This window comes from Eubalaena glacialis, chromosome 11 (genome assembly GCF_028564815.1).
Source record: "Eubalaena glacialis isolate mEubGla1 chromosome 11, mEubGla1.1.hap2.+ XY, whole genome shotgun sequence".
NCBI lineage: Eukaryota > Metazoa > Chordata > Mammalia > Artiodactyla > Balaenidae > Eubalaena > Eubalaena glacialis.
Window position 1 is genome coordinate 49,211,089 of NC_083726.1, and position 23,512 is coordinate 49,234,600.

At 41.6% G+C, this 23,512-nt stretch overlaps 1 pseudogene; it reads left to right on the top strand.

The window, feature by feature from the left end:
- LOC133101656 (small ribosomal subunit protein eS10-like) overlaps positions 1 to 23,512 on the top strand; it is a 119,008-nt pseudogene that overhangs the window by 58,420 nt on the left and 37,076 nt on the right.

Sequence of the window (23,512 nt, forward strand, 5' to 3'; positions counted from 1 at the left end):
TCCCTATCAAATTACCAATGGCATTTTTTACAGAACTAGAACAAAATGTCTTAAAATTTGTATGGAAACACAAAAGACCCTGAATAACCAAAGCAGTCTTGAGGGAAAAAAACGGAGCTGGAGGAATCAGACTCCCTGACTTCAGACTATACTACAAAGCTACAGTAATCAGGACAGTATGGTACTGGCACAAAAACAGAAATATAGATCAATGGAACAGGATAGAAAGCCCAGAGACAAACCCACGTACCTATGGTCAACTAATCTATGACAAAGGAGGCAAGGATATACAATGGAGAAAAGACAGTCTCTTCAATAAGTGGTGCTGGGAAAACTGGACAGCTACATGTAAAAGAATGAAATTAGAACACTCCCTAACACCATACACAAAAATAAACTCAAAATGGATTAGAGACCTAAATGTAAGGCCAGACACTATAAAACTCTCAGAGGAAAACATAGGAAGAACACTCTTTGACATAAATCACAGCAAGATCTTTTTTGATCCACCTCCTAGAGTAATGGAAATAAAAACAAAAATAAACAAATGGGACCTAATGAAACTTCAAAGCTTTTGCACAGCAAAGGAAACCATAAACAAGACAAAAAGACAACCCTCAGAATGGGAGAAAATATTTGCAAATGAATCAACGGACAAAGGATTAGTCTCCAAAATATATAAACAGCTCATGCAGCTCAATATTAAAGAAACAAACAACCCAATCCAAAAATGGGCAGAAGACCTAAATAGACATTTCTCCAAAGAAGACATAGAGATGGCCAAGAAGCACATGAAAAGCTGCTCAACATCACTAATTAGTAGAGAAATGCAAATCAAAACTACAATGAGGTATCACCTCACACCAGTTAGAATGGGCATCATCAGAAAATCTACAAACCACAAATGCTGGAGAGGGTGTGGAGAAAAGGGAACCCTCTTGCACTGTTGGTGGGAATGTAAATTGATACAGCCACTATGGAGAACAGTATGGAGGTTCCTTAAGGAACTAAAAATAGAATTAACATATGACCCAGCAATCCCACTACTGGGCATATATCCAGGGAAAACCATAATTCAAAAAGACACATGCACCCCAGTGTTCATTGCAGCACTATTTACAATAACCAGGTCATGGAAGCAACCTAAATGCCCATCAACAGACAAATGGATAAAGAAGATGTGGTACATATATACAATGGAATATTACTCAGCCATAAAAAGGAACGAAATTGGGTCATTTGTAGAGATGTGGATGGATCTAGAGACTGTCACACAGAGTGAAGTAAGTCAGAAAGAGAAAAACAAATATCATATATTAACGCATATATGTGGAACCTAGAAATTGTACAGATGAACCGGTTTGCCGAGCAGAAATTGAGACACAGAAGTAGAGAAAAAACATATGGATACCAAGGGGGGAAAGTGGCGGGGGGTGGGCGTTGTGGTGTGATGAACTGGGAGATTGGGATTGACATGTATACACTGATGTGTATAAAATGGATGACTAATAAGAAAAAAAATTTTTGATAGTGAAAAAATAAATTAAAAAAAATAAAAATAAAAATAAAACCCTTGGAATTTCCTAGGTGCTGAAGAGACAAAGGAGTCTCTTGTTATGTTAATGAGGTGACTTTTGGACTGCACCTAAGGATGGGGGCTGGTTGCCAGGAAAACCAACCATGTGATTGGAGGGTTGGAATGTTCAGTTCCAACACCCACCCTCACGGGGGAAGAGGGACTGGAGATTGAATCCGTCACCAATGGCCAATGATTTAATCAATCATGCCTATGTAATGAAACCTCTATAGAAGCCCAAGAGGATAGGCTTCTGAGAGCTTCTGGGTTGTTAAACACATGGACATCTGAGGAGAGCGGTGCACCCGGAGAGGGCATGGAAGCTCCCCACCTCTTCTCACATACCTTGCCCTACACATCTCTTCTATTAGGAGGTTCATCTGTATCCTTTATCATCTTTTTACAATAAACTGGTGAATGTAAGTAAAAAAATAATAATAATAATAAATAAATAAATAAATTGAAAAGGATAAAGTAAAATTGTCTCTCTTTGCAGATGATATCATATATGTATGTCTATGTATATGAATATATATATATATTCCTATAGACTCCAGAAAAAAAACTGTTAGAACTAATCAACAAATTCAATAAAGCCACAGAATACAAAATCAACAGACAGAAATAAGTTTTTTCTATATGCTAAAAATGAAATATCTGACAAAGAAATCAAGAAAACGATCCCACACATATTGCACCAAAACAATAAAATACTTAGGAATAAATTTAACCAAGGAGGTGAAAAATCTGTACATTGAAAACTTTAAGACACTGATGAAAGAAATTGAAGAAAACAAATAAAATATATTCCATGTTCATTCATCAGAAAAATTAATATTGTTAAAATGTCCCTACTACCCAAAGCCACATATAGATTCAATGCAATCCCTATCAAAATTTCTATGGCATTTTTTCACAGAAATAGGAGAAACAATCTTAAAATTCATATGCAACTACAAGAGATGCCAAATAGCCAAAGTAATCTTGAGGGAAAAGAATAAAGCTGGAGGCATCACACTTTCTGATTTCAGACTGTACAAAACTATAATAAAACAGTTAAGTACTAACATGTACTTTTTATGTACTGTTTTAGACTATATGTCTAAAAATAGACATATAGACAGATGGAGCAGAATTTAGAGCTCTGAAATAAACCCTCCCATGGATAGTCAACTAGTATTTGACAAAGGGTCCAAAAATACTCATGGGAAAAGGATAGTCTCTTCAATAAATGTTGGGAAATCTAGATAACCACAAGAAGGACAAAATTGTACCCCTATTTTATACCATTCACAAAAATTAACTAAAAATGGATTAAAGACTTAAACAAAAGGCCTGAAAACATAAAATTCCTGGAAGAAAACATAGGGAAAAAGCCCCTTGACATTGGTCTTGGAAATAATTTTTTTGGATATGACACCAAAAGCCCAAGCAACAAAAGCAAATAAAAATGAATGGGACTATGTCAAACTGAAAGGTTTCTGCACACAATGAGTAAAAAAAAGAAAAAGTCTTCTGCACAACAAAAGAAACAACAAAATGAATAAGGAACCTAGAGAATTGGAGAAAATATTTGCAAACCATGTATCTGATAAGGAGTAAATATCCAAAATATATAAGGGATTCATGCAACTCAATAGTAAAAAAAACCCCAAAACAATCCAATTAATAAATGGGCAGAGGAACCGAATAGACAGTTTTCCAAAGAGGACATACAAATGGCTAATGGGTATATGAAAAGATGCTCATCAAAATAGCAATGAGATATCACCTCATTCCTGTTAGAATGACTCTTGTCAAAAAAGACGAGATAACAAGTGTTGGGGAAGATGGGGAGAAAAGGGAATATGTATACACTGTTGATGGGCATGTAAAATGGTACAGCCATTATGGAAAACAGTATGCTTTTTCCTCAAAAAACTAAAAACAGAACCACCATATGATCCAGCAATTCCCATTTCTGGGTATATATCCACAGAGAATGAGAACAGGATCTCAGAGAGATACCTGCACTCACCATGTTCATTGCAGCATTATTCACGATAGCAAAGATGGAAACAAGCAAATATTTGTCAACAGATGAATGGATAGAGGAGAAGATGTGAGACTATATGTATATAGTGGAATTATTATTCAGCCATGAGAAAGAAGAAAATCCTGCCTCTTGCTGTTTGTCACAACATGGACAGACCTTGAGGGCATTATGCTAAGTGGAATAAGTTAGAGAATAATAAGACAAATAATGTATCACTTCCATGTGGAATCTAAAAAAGCTGAGCTCATAGAGAGAGTAGAATGGTAGTTGCCAAGGAGGGCTGGGTGGTGGGGGAATACTGCTCTGCTTTTTTTTTTTTCCAGATGGTCACACCTGGAAGACAGATGAGGGGACAGCAGATCCCCATCCTCCCCACCCCCCCCACCCCAACTCCTCTACATTTGGGCTTGGACTCCTTAACAGGAATTATGCAAATGGTTTAAATAGTTCTCCCTCTCCCCTTTCCTTCTCCCTCTCCCTGTTGCTGAGTGTACATATCTGGATCTAATACTTAGATAAGTGTGAGCCAGGATCCCACTGTGTACCATATCATAACTTAGAAGAAGGATCTTTGATCAGTATCCTCATAGTGAACTCCCCGCATTGGCTTCCTGTTCCCTCTGCATGTGCTGACCACGTGCTGGGTCGGCCACTCTCCAGTCCCAGCCACATCTGCTCTGCTGGGAGTGGGGTGCTGGCTCACCAGGAATCAGCATGTCTGTGCCCAAACCTGCTCATGCTATTTGTACCTGTTATTGAATTTTGCTGCTTTAATAAATCGTCATAAGTCAATGAGATATGAGGGCAAAATAGGTTGTTCTTTCTATGAAACTTGACTTGAAAGCCTGAGGTTCACTTAATAGAGACGGTAAAAAAAAATTCTTTCTAAACAAGTGTGGTTGAAGCAACTGTAGAGACCTGGGTAAAAACCCTGAAGGATTTTGTACTGAAATTGATTGTAGGTTTAGTTGTCTCATTGAATAACAAACAAAAACAACCACCCAAAACCCCTGAAACTATAACTCCTAAGAACTATACTATGGCTGTGGTAGATGTAATGGAAAGTAAGTGAATCTCAGTTGTCAAATCTGTATTCAGAGAAAGCCTCACTTTTGGGAGCTGAGATTTTTTTTTTTTTTTTTTTTTTTTGTCTGCGTTGGGTCTTCGCTGCTGCAAGCAGGCTTCTCATTGCTGTGGCTTCTCTTGTTGTGAAGCACGGGCTCTAGGCGCACGGGCTTCAGTAGTTGTGGCTTGCGGGCTCTAGAATGCAGGCTCAGTAGTTGTGGCGCACGGGCTTAGTTGCTCCGCAGTATGTGGGATCTTCCAGGACCAGGGCTCGAACCCGTGTCCCGTGCATTGGCAGGCGGATTCTTTACCACTGCGCCACCAGGGAAGCCCGAGATTTTTCTTTTATGCTTTGATGCTCACCCCCTTCAAGCTCAACACTGGTTGACCTCTGACTCCATCATCCTGACAGCTCTGCCCTCACCTTCTCCCTTTCCTCCCTCCCTGGCTTCCATTGCCTGTGCTCCCACCTGATGCCAACCTTACTTTCCATTCACCTGGGTAAGGCTGTGGGCTCACTCTTCTCTCTCACCACCCCAACCTGTTCCATCCTCCATGTTCCTGAGACACGGCCCACTTTAAACATCCCCAGTGAGGGGGCAAGCAGTGGAGTGGATAAATGCAGGGAGCACTGGGGAGCCCCTTGGCCATGGGCACTGCCCTAGGTGTTCCCTGCGCCCCAGGTTCCATTCTCCACGCTCTTCACGTCTGGTCCACTCCTCTCACACACAGGGAGGGGGGCCTCCATGCCCACTGGATACGTCCTGCCAAAGCCACAGTGCCCTTACTAGGGACAGAACGGCTAGACCGTGGCCAGTTCACCCAGGAGACTTCAGGGGATGGCTTTACTGTTCCTGAGAGAGGCTGTGGCACTGGCCTCCCAAGTGCCCAGCCTGTAAGCACCACGGGTACTCAGACAACACACTGCAGCTGAGGGGCTGTACGCATTCAAGGGGACTGGTATCTGTCTTCCTTCCCTGAAGAGCTAGGCTCAGTTCTTGAGTGTGGGGAAATGATTCACTGCGAAAATGTGGAACAGCACTTTCTTCACCTTTCTGCAGGCCTCTCCTGAAGGAGACACCTTCACCCAGAAGGTGTCTAACCCAAGAGAGACAGGCAGACATCTCAGTCCTGGGGTGTCCTCCCCACACTTGGCATCGGCATTGCTACCAGCATCTAAGTTGGTCGAGGGTGAGGCCCTTTAAAAATGCCTGTAAAATTCAGTGTTGTACTGTTGACATCTGATGTTTTTATTTGTTTATTTTTTTAATTTTATTTATTTTTGGCTGCGTTGGGTCTTCATTGCTGTGCGCAGGCTTTCACCAGTTGCGGCGAGCGGGGGCTACTCTTTGTTGTGCATGGGCTTGTCATTGCGGTGGCTTCTCTTGTTGCGGAGCACAGGCTCTAGGCACACAGGCTCAGTAGTTATGGTTCGCGGGCTCTAGAGCGCAGGCTCAGTAGTTGTGGTGCACGGGCTTAGTTGCTCCACAGCATGTGGGATCTTCCCAGACCAGGGATCGAACCCGTGTCCCCTGCATGTGTCTCCTGCATAGGCAGGCGGATTCTTAACCACTGCGCCACCAGGGAAGCCCTGATGCTTTTTAAATGCTGGGGTCCAGGAGAACTCTGGCCAGGCTGTGAGAGAAAGACCCTCTGAAGGAGCTGCACACACAGCCCACACAGTGGCTTACACGCCACAGATATATTCAACAAAGTGGTCAGTTGTACCCCAGAATATTCCTTCAGGGAGGATCCCTGTGTCTGTTTGGAAGATGCCTTGGAACAGCCACGGCTGGGATCCGCTGGAGTCATGGCATCTGGGTAAGTGAATAGTTGCCCTGTTGAACCTGGAAAGAAGTTTATAATCTTGTATTGTATTTAGATGGGGTAAGGGCAGTGGTGAATCATCTTTGCAGGGTTCTCGGTGCTTTGGGTCTTGGGTTTGGGGTTGGTAGAAAGACTGGGGGTGGGAGGTGCCACCTTAGGGGGTTGCACTTAGGCTGAGGCCTGGCTGGAGAAGTGGGAGGAGAATGTTCCAGATCCTGAGGTGGGAGTGGGTCTGGTGTGTGAGAGGACAGAAGGCACCGGTGTGGCTGGGCTGAGGAGGGAACTGTGCATGATGAGGTGCAGAGGGAGGGCCCCGTGGGTCTGGTTGGCCAGTGTTCAGGCTCCGGAAGAAGCTGCCCTGGACATCTTGCATTCTCTGACTGTCTTTGTGTACTCCCTAACTATGTGAACATAGTGAGTCCACTCACTATGAGTCTCACTGTCCCAAGGTGGAAACCACACACTGGTTTCCCAGCATCCCTTGCAGCCATGGCCTGTCATGTGACCCTGGGTGCAGTCATGTGATCCAGTCCCCACCAATCAGAGTTCTGGAGATCTAATGTATAGCATGGTAACTATAGTTAACAACATTGTATTATATAAATGTTGCTAAGGGTAGAACTCAAATGTTCTCACCAAAAAGAAAAAAAAAAAATGAAAGAAATGGTAATTATGTGACGTAATGAAGGTGTTAACTAAGCTTACTGTGGTATCATTTCATAATACATAAGTGTATCAAATATCACATTGTACACCTTAAACTTACACAATGTTGTATGTCAATTATATCTCAATAATGCTGGGGGAAAAAAATCTGGAAAAGCAGTTTGGAGCCTGATATTTGGGCCTTGAATATCCAGTTGGGATGTTTAATTTTTTAGATATTGGCTCATCACTGAAAGTTTTTGAGAAAGGCAATGACATGATTATAATCACTTAATCCTAGGACAGGATAGAGGCCTGACACATGCAAGGCTTTCTACAAATGTTTGTTGAAAAAAATCAGATATCTTTTCCAATTCCTTACATGTAATTTCCCTACATGTAAAAAAATGAAGGCAGTTGACTAGGTATGCTTTTAAATTAGAATTTGGAAATTATTATCCTGAAGTATTTGAAGGATCTTTTCAATAAGAAAAACTCATAATTGTTCTGAATCTAAAGATGTCAGATACTGTCTGAATCTATAGATGCCTGAGTAAATGGAAACAGCTTGAATGAAAGGAGCTATTTTAGTAATTCAAAAGAATTCAAACATCAAGCAATAAAATAAAACACTGGGTTCTAAGGGTGACTAATGAGGATTAGAACAAAATTATAGCCCTCCTATAAAGAACTTTACATGGCAAATCAAAGATGAAGGCTCATAAAGAGTTCTGCAGCAGAAAAGATCCAGGAAGTATTGTGGGAAAGAGATAGAGCCACACTCCGGCCCTGAATGCACCAGAGCAAAAGGTTTTTGGAATTATGTGGCCAGGAAAATTGAAGGCATCTGCAGTTCCAGTTTTGTTTGCAGGACCTTATAAAAAGGAAAGGCGAGAGAAAAAGAACAAAGAATCTCAAAGAAAAATGTTCTAGGGTAATAATGACGTATATAATTGATGCTCAATACATGTTTATTGATAAAAATTGGTGCACAGAAATGGTAGCACACACAGCAGCATTAAAAAAAAAAACAATTAGGAAAGTGTACAAAAGAATAATTGTTTTGCCATCCAACTACTGTTTGTGGGAATTTGGTTAAGGGGAGAAGGTGTTTAGTGAAAAACTCCATCAGATAGTAAATGAAACCCACTGTGCCAGCAGACCGCATCTCATGAAGTGACTTACAAGCAGTTCTGTCTTCATGTATCTGCCATGCCTGTGCCGCAGAATTCTCTACTCTAGTCCCAAATGTTTGGACAAAGGGTTAGTTCTTGAGCAAGAGAAGGTTAGGTCAAGTGCCTAGGAAACAATGCCCACTGGGGTGCCCCATATTGAATGGTAACACACGTAGCCTATCAGATGCAAGATGCCCACAGAGAAGAGAAGAGTGCCAGACAGTCAATCCTAGAGTGAGACATGGTGTCTGGGATATCTGGAGCTACCACTCTGTCCCAAACAATTAGAAGCCACTATTTCTGATTCTTTGAACCTGTGCTACATTCTAATGTTGCAGTTCTAAATGACTATATGCCTGCTCAGATAGTTCCATGGGCTTCCTTAATTCTATGTGTACTGTTACAATAAGTCCAGTGACCTAAGGGTATCTCAGCAGGCCTCCTCCTTGCAACCTGAAAGAAACAAACTATTATAGACTTTAGTTGTAAATATCAATACCTATTATGTGTGTAACTATTGGGTAAAAAGGGGGGACTTACCCACTCTAATAAACTAACTTTAAAGATTATTATTACTGCCCCTGCAAACCTGTGGGTTAGCTCTTCCTTACCCCTTGGATAAAATCTAGGACAGGATGTATAACTTTTCTGGTTATTCTTAATTAATAGAACTCTTCATTGCCATCAAAAACAGCCTCTGTTTGGTAATTTAGTATTACTGTACTAGGAAACTGTGCTTAAAGCAAGTCAACACACAAACAAAACCCTCCAAGCATCAATTAAATTTAAAGGCTCTCCTCTCCCCCAGCTAGACCTGCTGCAGGCAGGAGGCATCCGTGGAAAGGGGGCTGGTAGGTGGTTTCCCTCCTTACTCTCTGTGACTCCACCTTGCCCATTAGTCAACTCTGCCAGTGGGGAAACAGGAGATGGGTCAGGGAATATTTTACTTGAATGGCACCCATACGATGCTGGGTTTTGTCAGCCTTGAATGGTATTTAAAGCTGGCTCTCTTGTGAGTACTTTCATGGGTTCTTCAGAGACCCACCTCCACCCCCAATCACCAGGGATCTCTCATGTGTGGTTTCTAGCTATGGGCACTGTACTTGCCAGCTGGCTACATAGGACTCCTCACTTGGCCTGTGGCTGTGGACGGTATACCTTCAGGATCTCTCTGCTAAGCAGTGTCTCCTCAGCACTTCATGGCAGAATCTAACATAGCAGCTCTCTGGCTCTTCCTCCTGGTCCACTAGGACCCTCTGTCTCAGGAATACAATCACTACTTACACCATAGCCCCTATTCTACTTCCAGGTGCTACTTGGGTGAGCCTATTGCCCTCAATATTCCTCAAGTGGGAAACAGACCCTGGTCCATTATGTGCCCCAAACGTCAATCTCTCCTTGAAGCCCCTCTCTCTCAATACCTCCCAGTGAGGGGAGAGGGGGGCTGTGGGACTCACACTTAAATCCTCTTTCTGAAAGAATCCTTCTAATTTCCAGGTTTCTGGCCACATCAACACTTACCCAATTCTGGGGCAACTCCTTTGCAAGTCCTGCATAACTAGGCTGGAGTCTCACTTCAAAATGGGGGAGTATTTGGTACCCATAATTATGGGACCTCAGCCAAAAAATGAGTCTGAAATAGTTCCATTTTAATATCTTGTTGCATTTGTAAAGACCTTTCTATAATTCAGGAGACTTGTGGATTTTTTTGTCATTGTTTCACTTTTTAAAAAAATTGGCAACAATTGATCTATTAGGGGACTAACTTTTTAAGTCTAGAAAGTCAAGTCTAACAAAGGACTAAGTGAGATAGCCCATGAAAAGTCCTTAGCATAGTGCTGGACATATAGTAAGTGCTAAATAAATGCTAGTGTTTATTATTAGACGTCCTTTCACTTACATGAAGAAAAAGAAGTGGATTTGAGCATCTCAGTTGGATTTAACACATTAATAAATATTTGAGATACATTTAGCCCCTTTGATCTCCATGAGGTTGTTAACTGTATATGAGGTAATCACCCTGTTGAAAGCCATCTTTCTCCCCTTGGCCACCAGTAGGGAAAATCCACTGATTAGTCTAAGAGGTAAAGGATAATATATAAAAATATACATTCCTTAGAGAACAGACCATCCATACAACTCCTGAATTTGCACTGTTCAACATCTTAGAAAGAATCCATGCTTAAGACCTCTGCCCTCAAGAACATGGAGTTTCACAATCTTTGTTCCAATAATCTCATTTCCTTTCATTTGAATCCTACGTTTCTTTCTTTTTTTTTCTTTTTAACACAAGGCATCATAAAGGTCATTTATTATTATTCTTTTTTAGTTTGGATAAATGTAACAGGAAAAATATTAATAACACATGTATTCATAGACTTTTCCATTTTTCTCCCTCACCACACCCAATACTTCATGGAGGAGAAAGGGAAAGGGTGAAAGTTATGCAGGCAGATTCTCACTAAGGAGGAATTCAGAGCTGAGAACAGCGCTCTCTGGAACATGAATCCTACAATGTTTTTTATGGTTTGTTTTAAGTAGTTTTATATAATAACCAATGCATCTTGCTATCACCATCATAAGAGTGTACTCTACTCTTCAGATTAATAACTCAAAGCCTCACCTATTACAGGAATGATTTCTTTCCTTGTAGAGTTTTTCCTTTATAAGGCAAAAGCCCCCAGGGGTTATTCAATCTAATACCTATTCTGTTGCCTCACAGAGAATCTGCTTGGCGCACTGGAGTTCCACATTCTCCACGGCTATTGCTGAGGTTCCTACAAAAAGAGGTGGTCCAGTGTGATGGACATTCTGTAATGCATGTAGAGAAGTGTTTAAGAACATATATGATAAAGATCTCTGTAAGAGTACTGAAAAATAAATAACTAAATACATAGCTAGCTAGGTAGGTAGGTAGATAAATAAATAATAAAGCCCCCATTCCCCCCACACCCAAGAAAAAGAAGTGGTCCAGTACTCTGCCCAGAGCCTCTGCTTTGATGATAAAGGCATGGGTAGTAGTTTCTTTGAAGGGAGCCCGGAGATGAGTGCAAAATGAAGAAGCGGGCCTGATTTCCATATTATAGCTCTTAGTTACATAACTCTTTCAGCTTGCACACACTCTCTGTCATTTCCCCAAGGCCACCAACAGTGACAGAGTGGCTGGGAGAGGAGGGTCTCCAACCTCAGCCACAGGTGGAACTCTCTCCCATGACAATCCAAGCCCTGGGGAAAAACTGGACCACTAGATCATCTGCCCTCTCCACTGGTAAGCTTCTCTTCAGGGTTGAGTGCCCTCCTGCTTGGTGGCCTTGAAATGTGACCAGTTTAATCCTATAGAGGTATAATGTTAACATTAAGGAAAGGGGATTGGTGTTCCTATCCCTCTGCTTTGAATTTCCTTGGCCCTTATGCCAGTTTTTCCATTTGTTCCCAGCAATGTCTGAGTCCCTTACTAATAGGGGTCAAGCAGGTAGAGCTTCCCCAGAAAAAGAAGACCTGTGCAAGGCAACTGGATATAGCCCCAGCTAGAAAGACACAATATTCATTAAAATAGTGCCCATTGTTTACATCTGTGTGGCAGTTTCATTTAAACGGGGTGGGGAAGGAAAATTAATGTTCTCCTTCATTGGGTATCTTGCTACGCATGTGGTTGAACTACATAAAAATTTCAAAGCATGCAGTGGTTTATGTCAATATCGGGAAGACCTAAACTCCAAGATAGACTTACTATAACTAACCAGGAGTCAGACATCTAAGAAGCTAGCAGGAGAACAAGTCCTGAAGGCCATCCAAGCTAAATGAGCTGGAAAAAATTTAAAAACTTGCATCATCTTACAGGTTGACTAACCTCAAAACAGATCTGTAATTGCCTCATACAGCACACAGCACACATGATGATTTGGTGGCAGTTCATGTGCAACGCCTATTATGGCGGCAAAAACTCTGCCATCAGTTGAAAGAAATTTCTGATCCAGACGCCAGACATACTGAGTCACCTGTAATCCCCTGCCACTTACACCTCCCACTTCTGGCTGCACAAATATGTACGTATGGTTTCAAGAGGTGATTTAAATAATTTGCCTCTGGGAGATGGTTTGTACCACATGCAGAAAAAACAATTCCATCAACACACACAAAGCTGACCATTAATTCTTCTGCCCAGAACAAAAAGCATTTTGTATGCTTGTTGACCTACCCTTTACTTTGCAGTGAAGGACATGCCAGGGAAACCGGCTAAGCCATGCTCTTTGCCTTTCAGATTATTTTTGGTAGGTAATCTTGTCTTAAATGGATGGAACAAAGCAGCAATATAAAATTTTAAACTTAAAACATAGAAACACAAGAGAAAGTCTAAAATTTGCATTTGGAGTCTGGCTCCAGTGGAGATTTGCCAAAATATCAAAGATGACAAAACTCTGAGGAGTGGAACAAATTTTGGCTTCCCTGATTAAAAACAGCTAGTATAGCATTTGTGTCTTTCCACATTTTCTACCCTTTTGCATCCTTCACTATTTTCTATGGGTAAAACTTCCAACTCCTTAGCCTGAAACACAAAGACCTTGACAATCCAGCCAGAATTCTCCTTCCAGCTTTATGTCCCGCCGCCCCACCCCCCATCTCTAGGATCTACACTCCAATCTCACAGGACTACCCACCATTCCCTGTAAATAACACATACTATAACACAGTCCACACTGCTGACAGGGTGTTTCTTCTATCCAAGGGGCTCTTCCTACCTTCTCAACCTAAAAAATCTTATCTCAAAGGTCACCTTTAAAACCAGTCACTCCCTCCTCTGTGCTCCTAAAACAGTTAGCACTTAATTAAATTATACTATTTTATCACATGGTATTGTGGTTATTTGTTTACTCATCTGTCTCCTTCATTAGACTTGAACTCTTGCAGGGCAAAGACAATATCTCATTTTCTACATCTGCCTTGGGCCCAACAATGCCCGGCACAAAATAGCTACTCAACCAATGTATGTTCACCAGTGTTAGTTATTGAGAATCAACAGCGTGTCGAACAACCCCCTTTCCTGACCCATAACTTAGCACTCAGCACCAGGCTTAGCCTGGTTGGGTTCTGAGACCAACCACAGTTACCCAGGAGGGTATGAAGATAATCTTACTCAGGTAACACAGAATCAAAGGGATATTGAGTCTCAATCTGCTTTGAAATTATGGCCTAGTTATAGGACTTGGTTTTGGTCTTGATCTCGAGAACATACCCTCAACTCATCACTACATCCACTTTACTCTCGTGTGTGCAAGTTTCTGTTTGGGAACTTGCTGTCCCAAGGACTATGAAAAGTGAGATTCTTCTCTTTCTTAATGCAATGAAAATTGCAAGACATCAAGAAGCTAGTCAAAAAATTTCACTCTTAATTCCCTATTAAGCACGATGTTAAGAGCACCCATACCTGTTTTGCTTCTAGTCCTTGACTTAAAGGTGAGCTTCTTCAAGTGGCTAAACCGTTCTTGTCATGGCTCACTTAGCAATAGGGGCTTTACCCAGACACAGGTAAAGGCGAGTGATGTAGGGGCACTGGGACGTTTCTAAAGCATTGCTGCAAATGTTTTGACATTCCCCCCATCTAAAAGTGGCATCTCGGTCCCCAGTCTTTGAATATGGGTGGGTATGTGACTACTCTGAGCGATAAAGTATGACAGAACTGTTGCTGTGTAACTTCTGAGGCTAGATCATTAAAGGCCATGCAGCTTCCCCTTATTCACTGGAAGACTGCTCTTGGAGCCCTAAGCCACTATGTAAGAATTTTGACTAGTTTGAGCCAAGTATAGGTGCTCCAGTAGACAGCTCAGCCTTCCAATTATCCCTACCAGGTGCCATTTTGTACCCTCGGAACCAATCATTCCACCAGCCAAATATTACCAGGTCACCTCCATCAATGTCATTTGAAAAGAAAAATCACCTAGCTGAGCCCAGTTCAAATTTATGACCAATATAATCACGATATGTAATGCAATGATTGTTATTTTAAGTCACTAAGTTTGGGGGTAGTTTGTCATGCAACAATACGTAACAGCAACAGAGGTAGACAATGAAATGCCCCGATTCCTTTTATTGTTTTCCTCAGGGAAGAAACTGAATTTCTATAGCATTACTGAAGTTTCTGATAGACACATTTTTTAATTAATTTTTTAACGGAAACTTAAAAAGCAAGCAAGTATGATTTCTAAAATTAAAAGGAACTATTGCCAGGAGATTTGCAAATGTAGTATTTCTCTTTCCTCATTACAGACTTGGAGCCCATCTCTGGGAATAGATACACAGACTTGTGTGCTTTCTTAAATACAATAGACAATAGTCACAGTGTCTGTTAATCCCATCTGCTTCCCTGGAAAAGGAAAACTCATTACATGAGACTGTCAAGAGGTCTCAGATTCCATGAAGGGGAATTTTTCTCTATATCTCCTATAACATAAGCCTAATATCTAGTTATTTCGAGATTTGCATAGTACATAATCTATATCTCTAGCAGTGCTTACCCCCTTCTACTTTGCATTTTAGTTTATTTCTATAGCAATCAAAGTTTAATTGCAAAGACAGAATGTAGTTTAAGCAGGAAGAAACCTTTTGTAGGATATTAAGTGACTTGCCAAATTGTTGGGAGGATGAAAGAAAAAGAACTTAGACTGAACCACACAACAGAGCCAAGCCACTAAGTTTGCTGCTGCCCCCTCTGTGATCAAAAAACCACTGACTCTTCAATTATATCACTACTGCCATGATTGGAAAGCCACAATGATCAGGAAGTCACCAAAATCTGGTGGCTATCCCAGCCCTAGAACCACACCATTTCGGCTGCAATCTGCACCAGCAGAATAGATGCCATGAACTCCATCTCTGAACAACCACAATCAAAAACTCAGTGACCCTGACCCTGGTCACGGGCAGAAAGAGAAGAAGGAGAAGATGTTATGGCTTCTAGTTTGCTTGTGTTTTCTTAATTTCCCTCAAGTGCATATGCGTGGTTGAACCTAAGAACATATGTTAGGTTCACATCCAGAGTGTAGCGGCAATAGAATCTGGGAAATGCAGTTTTTGCTTTTGCTTTTATTTGTTTAACTTTCCAGGCTTTGTAGTATTAAAAGGCACACTTGAAAACAAGTGGGATGGATTTCAATGCCAGTCTACAATATCATCATAATGTGTATTTCTTCTACTAGACTACAAGCAATTTGCATCTACTTTTCTGTCCCATCTCCCAAAGCATCTAGCAATTTCCAGGGAGTCAATTGTTTGAGATAAGGAAGGGGGTTTAGTGAAGAAAAGAAGAGAGAAGAATCGTGAAGTCCCACACACCTCTTTCAAGTCCCCACCAGGAAATGGAGTCTTCAAGGGCAGGATAATATGACGTGAGTCTTAAAACTGCCTCTGTCTTAGATATTGTCCATTTCTCCTGTCTGCTCTCAGGTCCACTTTCCACTCATGCCACCCTGCTTTGTGCCATGGGAAGCTGACCTCTAGAGATGGCTCCACCTGAGTTCTTGTGCCCTCTGACTTCTGGTTAGGCTTTGGCAAGGAGAGAGTGTCAGATTATTTGTCCCCCAGGTTTCTTCTGTGGTTCAGCTATAGCTACTACTTTCTCTGTCTAATGTAACTGGGCAAGTGGGCTCGTTGCCTGCTGCACAACAGAAAGACCAAATGCCAAGGCAAAGATGTTTTGCAGAGAGAAAAAGGCTTTATTGCAGGGTAGCCAAGCAAGGAGACAGGAGGCAATACTCAGATTTGTCTCCCCATCAGCTGTTGAGTGGGATTTTCATCTTGGAAGAGAGAGATGGGCTGGGAAATGATTGGTGGAAAGTAATTTGTAAGTTTCAAGAGTTCTCTGCAGAGGTGTGACTGTTCTTCATGCCTCTTCATGGGTGGCATGTGCAAATCTGAAGAGGGTCCGTATGTAACGTGGGATGGATATTCGACCTGTGGTGTCTAAGGTTAACTATCAGTTTTCCTAGTCCCTCAATGTGCCTGCAACTGTCGGGCTGCCAGCAAGTTGTTTCCATGTCTGTGGTTTCCATGGAACTCTGCAAAACAAGCTTGGTGTTCTTGAAGTATCATTTTGTTTCTGTTTTGTTTCTACCTTATGGGCCTTGAGTGTGTAAAGTACAGGGTATGGTTTCATGAATGCCAGTACCCAAATCAGAGGACCTGTTAGGTGGCCCCAATCTGCCAGCCACAGCTCTCACTAGGGTCTGATAACTGCTCCTTCTCTTGTCCCTTCAGGGCCCATAGTATCAGTGGCTTCCCACTAATACTAGTCACAGAATGCATCACCATGCTTAACCCTAGTAAGGGTACTGGTTAATGAGTGTGCTGTGTGTCGGCTGCCAGGACACAGACTTCAGTGATGGTGAGCATTTCCAGACCCCGTCAGCCCACACGCTCTCCCACCTCTTCACAGCACATTCCATGCTCTACCTGTCTGGTCAGACTTTCCTCCTTCGGCTGAAGCTGGGTCAGCTTCCTCACGGTGCCCATGGTCCAAGAGGCAGTTGTGGTTCCACATAAAGTGTGTCATGATCAAGGGAGCTGAGTCTGAGAGGACAATGGCTGCCATTGGCTGGATTTAACTGCTCAGTTTCACCCCACCTGTAAAGATGAAACAAGCAACCACCTGTCAGGTCTGGTGCAAGGATTAAATAAGGTGGTTATGTATGTCAAACACCTGAGTGAACTGTAGATGGTTTTACAGATATTAGCTATTACCTAAACATTTCCAAAGCTTGGAGTTCTTTCCTTTCATCTTTGCTACTACATTTTTCCTTCTGCTAATTAAGTTTCTTATCAGTATTGATATTTTAACTAGTATTGCAATCCTGGTGGTCTAAATCTTTGTTCCAGGGAGAGAGGAATGAGGGGGGAAAAAAGGCAAGGCAGAGGTGACATACAAAAAGCCGTTTTCACTCCTGAGTAGAAAATACTACCCCAGGGGCCCGAAAATTTCTCACTTATTATCTTGGGATGGAGAATTGGCAGAAAAAGTCATTACTACGGTTTGTGTCTGTGGTAAGTCAGCTGAGACTTTAGCCTTGGGCTGAAATAGATGGTTTAGAGTAATTGTGACAGGATGAAACCAGAGTCAAGTGTGGCCAATCTGTGATTTCCACGGCACTTGCGCCCCCGGTTGTTCTAGATCTCCTCCAGATCGCGGACAGCTTTTAGGATTTTAGCTAAAAGAGTGGCTGGGACAGCTGGACAGCGTGGCAGAGTTTTCATAGGCTTGGAATCCTGACTTTCCATTTTACCTGACAAAGAAGCTTTTAAGATATTTAGGGGCTCTAATTACAAGCAATGATATAAGGCCTCTTAAGCCAAGCTTCATACAATTATAAAAGATTAAAGTTTTTAAAAGAATTTACAGGTTTAGGGAGAATGATTTAATTGTGTCAGAAACATTAAAATTAAGTTATACAATCCAGGTAAAATTTACCAAAATTTTCCAGAAGACTATTTGAAAAAAGATGGTCTACATGTTGAACTATTCTAGTACAATCATATATCTCAAATCTAAACTGAGTCATGTTAAGACCCAAAAGTAAGTCATATCTGAACTAAAAATTATGACATTATTCCATTATGATAAGAATTTATGCCTCACTGCCTAAACATAAACAGTTTTAAGAGAAAACTGAAAAAGGTATCTGTTCCCTCACATTCAGGGTACATAAATCTTCCCTGAAGAGGTGATAGTAAAAATACTTAATAACTGGTACAGCACAAGCTCCCACCAAGTAGAGCAGATCCCACTATGATCTGCCTTGTGGCTGAACCAGTACGTCCCACCAGCTCCACCTGCATCCCATGCACCAGCTCTCGCTCATCACCTGCAGTGGTTCCTCAGCCCGCACCAAAACAGTCCGCCATCCAGAGTATTCCACGTTTTCCAAAATGTAACCCAAATTCTTTAGGATAGTCTTATTGTTTGCTGTCTACCTTCTCCGTTGCACTACCAAAGGGAACTTGCAACTTCTTGGCAACTCACAAGAACATGATCCCCTTAGCAGGCAGAGCACAGCTCCACATAACAGATGTTGTCTGGAACAACATCTGGCCTCAGTGAGTCATTGCTTCCATTTTTTGAGGTATGTGGCTGTCCCCACTTATCAGAGAGTAATGGCAGGTGGGGACAGCTGAGCAGAATCAAGCCTGCTGAGATGTCACTCATCACCACAAGCCCGGTTGCAGTGGCCTCCATCCTGGTCAGCCCAGTAAAAAATCAAAAACAAAGAGTTCCTGTTATGAAAGAGTCAGCCAGCTCAGTAGCAAGCAGGTTTTTCATTTTGGGGGTTTCAAATTGAGTAGCTCTTCCTTTAAGCCCCTTGTTTGGGCTTTCCCAGCCCCCTACAGTTAGCTTTATTTGCACTTACCATGCTGGATTGAAATCATCTCCTTGCATGTCTGTCTCTGCTGCTACGTCTCTTTAAGGGCAGGCGGCTTGTCTCATTCTTCTCTGTATCCCCAGCACCTAACCTCGTGCCAGGCACATTGCCGTGTGCTCAGAAACAGTTTGTTGACCCGAACAGAATTAGTCTTAGTGTGAAATGAAGAAAAAAATTGAACCAGTGATCTCTCTGAATCCACTTTGTGGTTAATGCAATATAAGAAAATGATTATTAATTAAATTAAATTATATTTAATGTTTTATAATTATCTACTTCCAGTCTAAGAATTTTCGTAGTTGATGAGGATGAATTTGACACCCATGGACGGAAGCTCTCAAAGCATACCTTTAATGTTAGATTTAAGCATGAATCAAAAATAAGCCAATATCCTTTAAATTGTCTAGCATTCTCTTTTTAAAAATTATCTGTAAAATAATTTTCTTAAAAATGGAAAATAATCAGTCTAGTGAGTCTTTTTTAAATGGTCCCAGATTAAAGTTTTCCAAAAATGAAAGTTATAACTATTACTGTAGTTTTAAACAGAGATGTGAATCACAGGAACCAATTTTTCCTTTATTTAAAAAAGTAATTCATTGATTTCTTTTTATTTTAAAAGGAATACATGTTCATTAATGAAACTTAGAAAAATATGGAAAAGGTTAAGGAAAAAAATCACCATAATCTATAGTTCAAAGATAGTGGAAATAGTTTATTTCTTCTTAGTCTTGTATCAATGCATATGCATATTTTTTACGTGGCTGACATTGTATTATGTATATGGTTTCATATCTGATTTTCCTACTTAATGTCATAGCTTAAACTTCATTTAAAAGATAAAATGGTGACACTGCTGTGCTCTTGGTCAGTAGCCCTCTGGTCTGGCCTTTTTCATGTTGGTGAGTGACAAGCTGAGTGTTTCATCCTTGTCAGCAGTGCCCCGTCCTGGGTAGAGATTGGCTGGGTTGCTTTATGGTCTCCGGCTTTACACACATCTGGGTTTTCTTTTCAATTTAATATGGTTTTCTTTCAAAATCCCCAACCAAATCTTGGACTTTACAAGAAGTAGGAGAACAACAAATGTGACTAAAGGGACATCTGAAGAAGGAAAGAACTCAGGTTGCTCTCTCAGTACAAAGGAGGTTAGTGAGTACGCGGCCCCCAGTGGAACCTGGGAATTAGGATTAACTTTCCCTTCAGTCTTATCCTGGGGATCTTCTGAGGCCCCTCCCACTCCCCCCTCACCCTTCTCCACCTGCTGTGTTCCCTGGGAGGCTGGCCCAATGCACTGCTTCCCGGGCTCTCTTGCCCACTTTAAGGGGGCTTTTGTTTCCTGCCAAGCCTCTATTGATAGAAATATTTAACCCACATGACCTTCTTCCAAGGCTAGAGTACTTCATTCAGTCTTCAGAATTAAACTATTACCTGAGTTTCCTTAACAGGGTCATTTGGGGGTAATAAATGTATAAATAACCTATCTCCAGTTCCAGCAAGCGGCTATTTATAATGGCCGTGCTGCTGTTACTGGTGATGGTGATGATGAATACAGTAATAATAGCTGTTGTCATGCTCCTATTCAATGCCTGGGCCAGATCCTCAGAACAAATCAGCAAGGTGGCTTCTGTTCCCATTTCAGAGTTGAGGAAATCAAGTACCTAGAAATTTAGGTAATTTTTACCTACTATCACACAAACTAATGCATGCACGTCCAGTGCTTCACCTCCTTCAAATCTCGTCTCAAATGACATTTTCTCAGATAGACCTTTCCTGACTAGCCAGTTTTTAAAAATTTTATTTTATTGACGTATAGTTGATTTACACTGTTAGTTTCTGGTGTACAACAAAGTGATTCAGTTATACATATATATAATAGATTGCATTTGCTAATTCCAAACTCCCAATCCATCCCTCCCCCACCCACCACTAGTTAGTTTTAACATTTTCTACCCCCTCCCCTGCTTTGTCTCCTTAGCACTTTTTAGCAACTAACATACTGTGTTTTTTTCTCATTTATCTTCTTTAACGTCTATCTCATTCCCCTTGAACATAAGCTCTGTGAGGGCAGGGATCCTTGTTTTATTCACTGCTTTATCCCAGCACTTAAAACAGTTCCTGGCACATAATGGAGCCTTCATGAGTATTTTTGAATGAGTGAATGATAAAGCTGGAATTCAGAGCCATGTCTGCCTGACTTGAAGGTCTTTGTTTTTCAACAATACGCTCCTTAGCAAGTCACCATCAAGGTAAATACATAACAGCCTCAAAGAGAAAAAAAGACAACAGCATTATTTTTGAACTAGATGCCGCCATTATGCCACTTGCTATGACTGCAACATAAGACAGCTAATGAAAGAAAACAAAACGATGCTCACGTCTTTGTTTAAAAAAATATGTTTACCATCAAGACACCCAGACATATGGTCAGGCGGTATGGGTTTTGCCAGAAGTGAGGCGCCATTTGGAATGAATACCAAGCAATGGATATGGGTGCTGACAGCAGCCACCCACTGTCGTCTCCGTACAGGTGCTCAGTGAGTGAGTGGAGGCTTTCTTCAGGGTCCGGGAAGCTGGATGGGGGAGGCCCATAAGCCGAGCAAGCACGGCCGACTTGAGGGAGTGTGGGTCTGGAAGGGGCAGACATTCTGGAATTGAACCCTGAATATTGCCTTTTCCTGGCTGTTCAGATGCTTTATGCTTCATTTCCCATGACACTTACTTAGGAAAAGGGGAAGGAAATAAGAGTTCATGAACAAAGTAAGAAATAAGTGCCTCATTGACATATATACACTACCAAATGTAAAATAGATAGCTAGTGGGAAGCAGCCGCATAGCACAGGGAGATCAGCTCGGTGCTTTGTGACCACCTAGAGGGGTGGGATAGGGAGGGTGGGAGGGAAGGAGACGCAAGAGGGAAGAGATATGGGAACATATGTATATGTATAGCTGATTCACTTTGTTATACAGCAGAAACTAACATAACATTGTAAAGCAATTATACACAAAGATGTAAAAAAAAAGAAAAAAAAAAAAGAAGTGCAGCAGGAAGCCCATGTTTTCCAACTACATATATACCAGGAAGATGATTATTAGCAGGCAATTTGAGCATGGGCAGTGACCTCAGACGTACATGGCTTTACCTGCCCGCTGTACCACTCACTTTAACCTTGGGCAAGTTAATCAACCTTTCTAAACCTCAGTTTCCTCAGTTATAGTTGGAGGATAATGGTATTTATCTCGTTGTTGTAAAGATTATAGGAGATAATTCTTGTACTTGACACATAAGAGATGCCTGATAAATTTTGTGCTCAATTATAGGAGATAATTCTTGTACTTGACACATAAGAGATGCCTGATAAATTTTGTGCTCAAAAATCACAGTTATACTGTCCAATAACTGGATTCTAATGGAGTGCTCTCCTAGCCAGAGAAGGTTATCATTTTCTCCAGCACCAGTTCTCAACATTACAGCGAGAGGCAGTTTTGATAGAGGACCTCAGGAAATTCTCCCCTACAGGTTCTGAGACATAGGATATCACCAGGTGACAATGTTTCCTTCTCATAGGAAGCAGGTAGAATTAAGAGACTGGACTATTAGTTGTGGTTCTTAAGCAAAGCATTAAGTTCTCTGGGTGCCCCTTCCCAGAGACAGGCTCCATATTGTTCAAAGTCCTCTTAGTTAGAGATAATGCCTGCTTGCTGTTTTACATTTCTATTAGAGTTATGTTGAAACTTGCCCTTCAGTGTCCCAAATGAGATAGGAAAATTATGTGTGACTGTCGCCAAGGGCCTGTAATTTATTCCCTTAAAGAAAGTATTAAAATGTTCAGAATACCTCCCCCTTAGGAACTGTAGCCCACCAGGCCCACTGGGCTCACCTGTAATGCATGAGTCCTCCCTGTCTTGTCTGCTAGGAATCTAGACATTGACTGCTAGAACACAAGGCATTTACATTTAAGTTGGTTGAACAAAATTAAAAATTCAGTTCCTTAGTTGCACTAGCCACATTTCTAGTGTTCAATAGCCATATGTGTCTAGTGGCTACCATATTGGATAGTGCAAATATGCAGTATTTCCATCATTACAGAAAGTTCTCTTGGAGCATGCTGCTCTAGAGGGTACTGTCAGCTTAAAGCCCAGATGGATTCAGTCAAGTGAAAAGTCCCATTTTCAGGCCAGGGCTGCAAGCAGTGGGAGTAAGATTTGAATATTTCTAAGCCTCGAATTTCAAAAGGGAAATAAGAGACCATAAAATCCTTTCAGCTGGACTCTTAGTGTCCCTAAACTTCCATGTTGTGGTGATTTTTAAAAAAATGAAATAAGAGCCCAGAGAGTGGAATCATGCCTGCATTTCTGCCAGATCTTAAGATAATGGTTCAAATTTCCCCCAAAATACCATTTGACTGTTAAGCAGTAAGTCAGGCACACACTTGGAATCCTGAAGAATGTTCACTCAGTTCCTTGCTGAAGGGTCTAACCTTGTTCCAGTTAAGGAGGAGGAATTTCTGGAAATTCTTAGCCACAAGGACAGGGTCATGGTCCTAGAGGTCTAGGTACGTCCCATGACTCAGATCACCACATAGTACCCCATGACCCTCTCCATTATGTCTTCTTCCCCACCAAACACCTGCCCTTAGTCATCTTTAACCTTTTCCATTTCACTCCCTGCCTTACCTCCTTTTATATCCAACCTCCGGCTTGAGCTTCAGGTCACTCTCAGCCATTACAGGCTCCACCTATGGGTAAGGTTCAGTGCGGGGTAGGGGGGGCGGGAGGTCCTTCATAC